The sequence below is a fragment of the Nothobranchius furzeri genome, chromosome 7 (assembly GCF_043380555.1).
Source record: "Nothobranchius furzeri strain GRZ-AD chromosome 7, NfurGRZ-RIMD1, whole genome shotgun sequence".
Classification (NCBI taxonomy): Eukaryota; Metazoa; Chordata; class Actinopteri; order Cyprinodontiformes; family Nothobranchiidae; genus Nothobranchius; species Nothobranchius furzeri.
Window position 1 is genome coordinate 35,557,370 of NC_091747.1, and position 7,743 is coordinate 35,565,112.

At 46.7% G+C, this 7,743-nt stretch overlaps 1 long non-coding RNA gene across 1 annotated transcript; it reads right to left on the minus strand.

Moving 5' to 3' along the window:
* Positions 1 to 911: 911 nt before the first annotated feature.
* Positions 912 to 5,041, minus strand: LOC107382605 (uncharacterized). The gene is made up of 3 exons (XR_008561160.2): positions 4,361 to 5,041; positions 2,740 to 2,844; positions 912 to 2,601 (listed from the first exon to the last, which is right to left on the minus strand). It is a non-coding gene; the product is annotated as an uncharacterized lncRNA (long non-coding RNA).
* Between the last annotated feature and the right edge of the window lie 2,702 nt (positions 5,042 to 7,743).

Genomic DNA, 7,743 nt, shown 5'->3' on the forward strand with positions numbered 1-7,743 from the left:
TGTGTGTGTGTGTGTGTGTGTGTGTGTGTGTGTGTGTGTGTGTGTGTGTGTGTGTGTGTGTGTGTGTGTGTGTGTGTGTGTGTGTGTCTGTGTGTGTGTGTGTGTGTGTGTGTGTGTTTACAGCCAACAAACCTGCTGTTTAAATGCTCTTACACAGTGTCGTGTTAGCATCTTAAGCTTGTGTTGTAGTCAGAGCGTGTCTTCGTTGTGAATCCATCTGTAGGGCATGATCAGACTTCCAGCGTTCTAGTGAATGGGAGTGTTTTCACCTGGTTGCCATGGCAGCAGTGATGTCAGTCAGCTGGGCCTCTACAGCAGCATAAACAAACCGACAGACACACACAGCGAGAACAGCATTCTGACGAGCAACACACAGAACAAGTCAGGCCACCATCGTCCCCCTTCAGGTTCTCCTACCCTTCCATGCGACTGGTTCCACGTGGCAGGAACCCTGTTAGCAGGGCCCGGTCTACATAAAGAATTGTGTTATTTGAATATTTTTGAAACATTTGTGAAATTTGCTCAACGAGGCATCAAACACACTTAAACGTAAAGCTCATTTCTACCAGAGCATTTTCTTTTAGACAATAAATTCAGAATGGCTGGTGGGATTTTTTTTCCTTTTGTGGAACACCGGCCCGGAGCGATGATGGGAGGTGACGTGTGAGGGCATGGCTGCATGAGTCAAGCTGATCCTATTAGGTGTTTAAATGGATTTTGCATGGGTGTTAGGGTTGAGAATGTGCCATCAGACATGGAGAGGGAATCCATATTCATGGTGCATCGCCACGGCAACATAGAAAATGCTGGTTATAGACCATTTGAGCCAAGGGTAATTGTTTATCTAGACGCCTCTCTCCTCGATGCATAAATTGAGTTGTCGAGTGGTAGACATTTTCTTTTCTCAGCTGTGTGTGTGTGTGTGTGTGTGTGTGTGTGTGTGTGTGTGTGTGTGTGTGTGTGTGTGTGTGTGTGTGTGTGTGTGTGTGTGTGTGAGGCTCAGCTACAGCAGCCGTGTTACAAGTAGCATAAAGCTCGCTGCGATAAATGCCATCTGAGCCGACATTTGCATAAAAAAAGGGGAAACGGGGAGGCGGCTTGGCTCAGCTTAGCCTGAGAATAAATGCATTACATGGAGTCAGATAAAGGGAGGTTCCACTCAATAAACAGAGCCCATGGATTAGCACACAGTACCACCAACTGATACTTCATTAATTTAAAAAGTTAGCTCGTATTAATCAGCACCGTGACAATACTTTTGATTTCACAGGGAATTATTATGTGCCTAATTTTTGTGTCATCAAATGAAATGAAAATTTAGACCACCTGCAGATTGTGAGAGATCGTGTTAAAATCAACTTCAACAACTCTTCTCCCTCCTCTTATTTCTGCAAAAATGATCATTCAGCACCCAGATGAAATGAAGCATCTGAAGGGTTTAGCATTCACTAGACACCGAGGGTGTAGCTTGGGTTCATTTCCCCTCTAAAACAGCTTTGAGGGTAAAAGATGAGTTCCTACAGGTTTAAAATTAAAACATGTTAGTTTTTCTATTTTACTTTATTTCCATCACACACTTTTACCTTCTAACTGGTTCTATTTAAGGATGACATAGACATTAGTGAGTGAGATAAGTGGAAGAAACCCCCTAACCCTAAAACGTGGACAGATGCAGGAACCCCCGTTTTACACCGGACATGTTTGTCCCACCACCTTGTCCTTCCTCCTTCCACGTCAACATCATGAGCCTCACACAACCTCTGACAGCGCCTGTTGGCTCCACCCTGTTTATAAACGATGTCACGCAACCATCGGTAGAAGAACGCAGCATTTTTGTGGAAACCGGGGGTACAGATGGAGCCTGGATGGTGAACTGTGTGTTGCTTTTGGGCACCAAGGCAGTGGTTACATGTGAAGATGTAAATCTGCAGGACCATGCTCATGCTGCCGTGCGTCACTCATGCAGATGGAGCCGCCAGGGCCGGTGGAATCAAGGAGTAAAACAAACCAGCACACGCACACACACACACACTCACACACACACACCATGTCCATCACCATGGTTACAGAGACAGATGTACAGCCCCTAACAGAAATAAAACATACCGATGATGTAAATGAAGGGGTCGTTTAGTTCTGAACGGTGGAGTGGGGTGTTGCTGCTTCACCCAACCTGACACACCTTGACGGCTGGGTAGGTTGTCGAGGTGAGGTGAGGTGAGGTGGGGTGGGTGGGTGTCTGGGGCTCTGGGTGCTGCTGAGATTTGGCGAAGAGAGGACTCTCCTCAACTACGCGTATTCTTAAGCAATAACAACGTGATCCGTATTATCCACCCAAGAATACCCGTCACCGAAGAGAGTCTTTCAGTGAAAACAGGAAGCTAAGCCAGAAACCGCGTGAGCAGTGCCACTGCCATCGCATCATCATCATCATCACCACCACTATGGCCACCGCCTCCACCATCGGCAGCTCCCCCCAGTCATGCTTCGAAGGCAAACACACACATACAGAGAAAGTGGGCCAGTTGCATTGATTGAAGACGCCTTGCTCCATCAATGGCTTTTCTGTGTAGAGAAAACTTCAGTGGTGGCATTGACAGTCTGAGCCAGCAGCGCATCAGAGGAGAAACAGCACAAAGAAAGAAGAAAGCCTGTTGAACACAAACTTTGTGGGGTGAAGAATGCGGTGTTAGGGGGAGAGGTGAAACCTGGAACCCCGCCCTCCCGCAAGCCTCTTACCTGTCTCACCGCCCGGTAGCGCGGCCTTTGTCTGCTTCAAGGCCTGATCCCGCGCTGAAGCGGGGATTTGCTGCTCCTGCCTGGGTCTGTTCAGTACTCCGATCCCTGGGATGGATGGTTAGGTGAGGGGGGGAGGGGGTTTGGTGGTGGGGGTTGGTGTGCACACAGAGATGACAGAGGGTTAGGGAGGTCAGACCTGGAGCTGCTGCGGTGTGACAATAGCCCTGTACACCCAAACGAACCCCCTCGCGCGCGCACGCACACACACACACACACACACACACACACACACACACACACACAGAACTCCCCCAGCTGATGAGCTCAGCTGTTAGAGTCTTCTGAAAAATTCTTTAACACATTTCTACGTTAGAAGCTCATTTTAAATTCCTGCATTTTTCCTTTTGTGTGTTTGTCAATGAGAACAATAATCCTGAACGCTGCTCCGCAGACATGAATAATGTATGAAAAGTTGAAGCTGATTTATTCTGTTCTTCCCTAATTGAAGCCAAATACAAAGAGCACACTCCAGCTGGGCTGATCCAAAATCATTCAATCGATTTGTTATCTGCGATCAATAAATACAATCTTCCTACGGGTGGCCGGATGGAAGGACCTGGAGCTGTGAGCATGACACCACTTAAACTGTTTGCACTTTATTACACACATTCATCAGAACGGGAAATAAGAGTCGTTCTGCTGTAACCGAATTAACAACATCAAGTTGTGCCAAATCCACAGAAAACAGCAGCTGAAGAGGAACAAAGATACAAAAGGAAAGAATTATAGATGGAATAAAAGCTAAAAGAGTAACACCTCTGCTTTTTATCAGGCTTCTTTTTCCCTGTTTCATTTCTGATTCTGCACTCAGCTGGTCGGCCTAGACCACTCGACCCAAGAGACACACACACACACACACACACACACACACACACAGAGAGAGAGAGAGAGAGAGAGAGAGAGAGAGAGAGAGAGAGAGAGAGAGAGAGAGAGAGAGACGGGATTTACCTTCTGCAGTCAAACTCACACTAACACACTCCCCCAGACATCAGCCAGGCCCAACCCAGGCCATCTGTAGAGTTAGAGAGAGAAAAGAACCCGAGGGCTTCACACACACACACACACACACACACACACACACACACACACACACACACACACACACACACACACACACACACACACACAGAGACTGGCCAGCCCAAGTATCATTGATTGTTCAGGGGAAGCACCCCTGAGATGCATCACATTATCTCTGAGCCAAGCTACAGCAAAAATCAACCCCTGGACTTTTTATTCTCTCTCTCTCTCTCTCTCTCTCTCTCTCTCTCTCTCTCTCACACACACACGCATGCACGCACGCACGCACGCACACACGCACACACACACACATACACACACACACACACATTACCACAGGTTGTTGGAAGAGGAGGGATTGGTAAGGATGCAATTTCCTTTTCTTTTATAATGAAGTCGCTTTTCCAACCTGTTCCTTGTTTCAACTTCATGTGTCCAGAACAAAGTCAGGCTAGAGTTGAAATGAAATCCTGCTTCAGGCTGAATTGCTCATGAAGATGAGGAAGAGCAAGCAGCGGTGTGTGCTGACGTGGCCCCTTACCCTGGTCTCTGGTCTCTCATAAGCCGGGAGTCGCCTTCTCTCTGTTCTCCAGCTCCATCTCGTTTAAAATGTACTTCCCCTTCATTCCTTCTCTCTTCCTGCTGAAAGCCTTGCTGCGAGTCCACGGCAAACTGATAGGTGATGAGTTCCCTCCCACTTCTAGGAAACACTCCCAGAGGAGGAGGAGGAGGCAGATCCAGGCAGGAGACGGAGGATCCTAGAGCAGCGGCGGCAGTGGTGCTGATGCTGCGGCTCTCAGAGAAAGAGAGGGAGAGAGAGAAACGAGCAGCGGGATAGGTGTTGAACAAAAGACTTCTTCCTCCTTCCTGTTCTTTCTCTTTACCTTCTCCACTCCTTCTGCCGCTCTCACCTTCCTCCCTTCGATCTCAGTGCCGGCAGAAGCCAGTTGTTGCTCCGCTGGTGCAATAGAGCTGACAGCTGGCAACGAGCTAGTGGAGCGAACGAGGGAGCAGATGGAAAGAAGAGAGGGAGACAAGAAAGGAGACGGTGTGGAGTGATGTAGCATCAGTGAGAGAATGATAGAGAGGTGAGAGAGGAATACGGAGGTAGAGGTGGCTGGGGGGTGGGAGGATGGACAAAGTAAGGAGAGGAGGAGAGAGATGGGGATGGAAAGGTGGGGTGAGGGATGATGAAGGGAGGGATGAGACAGAAGAAGAAGACAGGAGGAGATGAGAAAACAGCAGAACTGTAAAAGGAGAGAGAGAGAGAGAGAGAGAGAGAGAGAGAGAGAGAGAGAGAGAGAGAGAGAGAGAGAGAGAGAGAGAGAGAGAGAGAGAGAGAGCGCAAGAGCTGCTGGAGCGATGAAAACCTTTAGCGGTGGTCCGTCCATCGGAGCCGCCGCCAAAGAAATCCACAAAATAATCACATTTCTGCATTACACACACACACACACACACACACACACACACACACACACACACACACACACACACACACACACACACACACACACACACACACACACACACATACACACACACAGGCAACTAGGAACAGAGGTATAATTGAGGTGTGACTTCTCCAACAGGACCGGCCTAAAAATGTATTTAAAATGAAAATAATAAATAAACAGAATTAAAAGACAATAAGAATGTTAAAAGAGGAGGAAGACAACATGCTCCCATCTCAGTTGGAACACACACACACACACAAACAAACACACACACACGCATATGAAAAGTCACAGGACAACCTGTGATTTTGTGACATCTTTATTTTTCTGCTGCTGAGACACAAGAGAACAAAACGAGGTGTGGACTCCTGACTGCCTTCAGGGTTCTGCTTGTGTGAAGCTCCCTCGTCGTCTCCTCAGAGACAAACTTAACCGCCACACACACTGTTTTTGTTTTTGATCTAAAAAAAGTCACCTTTAATAATAATAATAATGAGGTTCATGCTCTGGTGTGGATATCCTCAGGTAGAAAATCCATCAGCGGTTCCTCTGCAGCACTGAGCTAACCACCAGGATGGTTGAAGGGACACCACGTTAGGGTCCATTTTAGGTGATCTGGATGACAAATGGTATATTGGAGCAACAGGTCTGCCTCCCCCCAATAAACAATCAGATCTGATCTTAACCACACCCATCACCTGTGTGATGTCTCATGACTGATCATTTCCTTAGAACGTTGACCACAAGCCAACAAAAAGGAGTTCCTGTGAGGCTGGAGCCTTTAGTCAAATGGAATTAAAACCCGTGAAGATGAGCCTGAGTAGGTGGTAAAGTAATCAGAACCACGGTTTCCTAAAGCATGGACCCAGCAGGACCAGGATGGAAGGGTTCGTGGTGGTGGAGTGTCCTCTAGTGGCAGCAGGAGGCGTTTCAGCTGTCACTGCTGCAGGTTAGAGATACAGCAGTCTCCCTCAGTGTGTGTGTGTGTGTGTGTGTGTGTGTGTGTGTGTGTGTGTGTGTGTGTCCAGTAAAGATGCAGTTTTTGATGGAGAGTCCTTCCCCCAATGCTACAAAAATGTCTATCTCCTTCAGATCATCTCTCTATGTCTCTCTCTCTCTCTCTCTCTCTCTCTCTCTCTCTCTCACACACACACACACACACACACACACACACACACACACACACACACACACACACACACACACACACACACACAAATGTTTTTCTAGCATGTGGGCCTCAGTGAGAATCCAGCTGCATGCAGACACTGAGCTGCTGAAGTTTGACAAAAGGCAGAGAAACGGGTGTGAAAAGCTGCAAGGCCAAACATCAGCACGACAACACACACGTAACGGAGAGGAACGGGAAAAAGAAAAATCCATATGTCATTAGCAGCCAATTAATCCCATAAAGCAGTTTCCAGCAGCGGTGTTAAAAGCTGCGGCGAGTCAGATAAATAAAGTCAAGACTGCTGGGAGAAAATGTGTGGAAATAAGACGTTTGTGTGCCACACAAGACAAATGCTGCATTGCTTAAAGTCCACATGGAGCTTTAGGTCAAATTTGCCAAAAAAAAAAAAAAAAAAAAAGGGAAGAAAAAGTGATGTAAATGTTTAAAATACAAATAAATTTGGATGATGCCTTAAATTGCCTTCTTTAATTGAACTCAGACCAAAATTAAAATAAAAAAATCTATCATATATTGAACAGTATTTCACTAAATGTTTTTTTTTACTCATTAATTCAATATATGTTGGTCCGCCTGCTTCAGGAAATAGAAGTGACCCACATCAGACAGGGGTTCAAGTGTCCCAATTAGCAAATGCACAACTTGGCCACGCCCCCTTTGCACGCTAGCTCAGCTCTTCACCAAAGTCCACATCGATGCAGACTTCAGTAAAGGGCATTACCCACAATCCATTGTTGCTTGTGACTTCCGGTGGAGCAATGGCTTTAGTGCCCTGTCAGAAAAATATGTATTTTCAACATAATTATCAAAATTTAGAGTATTTTATTATTGTTTGTTCTGTTTGCTTTGCATCGTTGATATTTTATCTCCACAAATGACACAAGCCTGAAGAAGTTCTGCTGTGTGGTGGAGTTGCTAATGCTAATGGTTAGCTTCTGCAAGTTGTAATGTTTTGTGCTGCTCGGTCAGCAGAGAAGAGGACGCATCTCAACTCAGACACGTGACACATTAATATTTGTCCGTAGGGTTAGTTCTGTGTGTTCGCTAATGAAACACAACTCGAGTGCATTCGGGCTTCTTAAGCCTGGTTTATGCTTCTCCGTCAGCTCCGCAATGGACAGACACGCACGGATTGACGGAAGCGTTTTGCTTTCATACTTCTCCGTCTCCTGGAGAGTGTTGCAAAGCAATTGCCCGGCAGGACCACAGAGGGCGTAGTGCTGTTCTGTGGTATCCTGTCATGTATCGGTCCAAGATCGTGTGTTTATATTGTGTTTTTTG